Here is a 2,075-nt window from a genome sequence, read left to right on the forward strand (position 1 = left end):
ACAAATTCAACATTAATATTTATCAGACTTTTAACCATATAGGCTAAAATCTCATTTTTGGGACAATGGTCATTCAAACATTAATATTTATCAAACTTTTAACCATATAGGCTAAAATCTCATTTTTGGGACAATGGTCATTCAAATAATTTCATTTTTTGCCGAATACAAAACCAAATATGTTCACATATCATGTTTCGTATCAAGGGAGTCGAGGCACAAGTTCAACCTTTATCAAACTTCTAACCATATAGGCTAAAATCTCATTTTCGCGACAAAGTCATTCCAATACTTTCATTTTTCCGAATATAAAACCAAATAGGTTCACATATCATGTTTTGCATCAAGGGACATCGAGGGACAAGTTCACTGTTTATCAAACTTCTAACCACATAGGCTAACATTTCATTTTCGCGACAAGGGTCATTTCAATACTTTCATTTTACCAAATTTCAAACCAAATAGGTTCACATATCATGTTTCGCATCAACGGACATCGAGGGACATGTTCAACATTCATATTTAACAAACATGCAACAATATAAGCTAAAATCTCGTTTTCGCGATAAGGGTCATCTCTTTACTTTCTATTTACCAAATTTAAAACGAAATTGGTTCAAATATTATGTTACGCAATAAAGGACATCGAGGGACAAATTCAACATTAATATTTCTCAAACTTTTAACCATATAGGCTAAAATCTCTTTTTTGGGACAATGGTCATTCAAATAATTTCATTTTGCCGAATACAAAACCAAATAGGTTCACATATCATGTTTCGTATCAAGGGAGATCGAGGGACAAGTTCAACCTTTATCAAACTTCTAACCATATAGGCTAAAATCTCATTTTCGCGACAAAGTCATTCCAATACTTTCATTTTTCCGAATATAAAACCAAATAGGTTCACATATCATGTTTCGTATCAAGGGAGATCGAGGGACAAGTTCAACCTTTATCAAACTTCTAACCATATAGGCTAAAATCTCATTTTTGCGACAAAGTTATTCCAATACATACATTTTTCCGAATATAAAACCAAATAGGTTCACATATCATGTTTCGCATCAAGGGACATCGAGGGACAAGTTCACTGTTTATCAAACTTCTAACCACATAGGCTAACATTTCATTTTCGCGACAAGGGTCATTTCAATACTTTCATTTTACCAAATTTCAAACCAAATAGGTTCACATATCATGTTTCGCATCAACGGACATCGAGGGACATGTTCAACATTCATATTTAACAAACATGCAACAATATAAGCTAAAATCTCGTTTTCGCGATAAGGGTCATCTCATTACTTTCTATTTACCAAATTTAAAACGAAATTGGTTCAAATATTATGTTACGCAATAAAGGACATCGAGGGACAAATTCAACATTAATATTTCTCAAACTTTTAACCATATAGGCTAAAATCTCTTTTTTGGGACAATGGTCATTCAAATAATTTCATTTTGCCGAATACGAAACCAAATAGGTTCACATATCATGTTTCGTATCAAGGGAGATCGAGGGACAAGTTCAACCTTTATCAAACTTCTAACCATATAGGCTAAAATCTCATTTTTGCGACAAAGTTATTCCAATACTTTCATTTTTCCGAATATAAAACCAAATAGGTTCACATATCATGTTTCGCATCAAGGGACATTGAGGGACAAGTTCACTGTTTATCAAACTTCTAACCACATAGGCTAACATTTCATTTTCGCGACAAGGGTCATTTCAATACTTTCATTTTACCAAATTTCAAACCAAATAGGTTCACATATCATGTTTCGCATCAACGGACATCGAGGGACATGTTCAACCTTTATATTTAACAAACATGCAACAATATAAGCTAAAATCTCGTTTTCGCGATAAGGATCATCTCATTACTTTCTATTTACCAAATTTAAAACGAAATTGGTTCAAATATTATGTTACGCAATAAAGGACATCGAGGGACAAATTCAACATTAATATTTATCAAACTTTTAACCATATAGGCTAAAATCTCATTTTTGGGACAATGGTCATTCAAACATTAATATTTATCAAACTTTTAACCATATAGGCTAA

Source organism: Medicago sativa, chromosome 3, assembly GCF_051527215.1.
Source record: "Medicago sativa cultivar Bolivia chromosome 3, Bolivia_mono, whole genome shotgun sequence".
Lineage (NCBI taxonomy): Eukaryota > Viridiplantae > Streptophyta > Magnoliopsida > Fabales > Fabaceae > Medicago > Medicago sativa.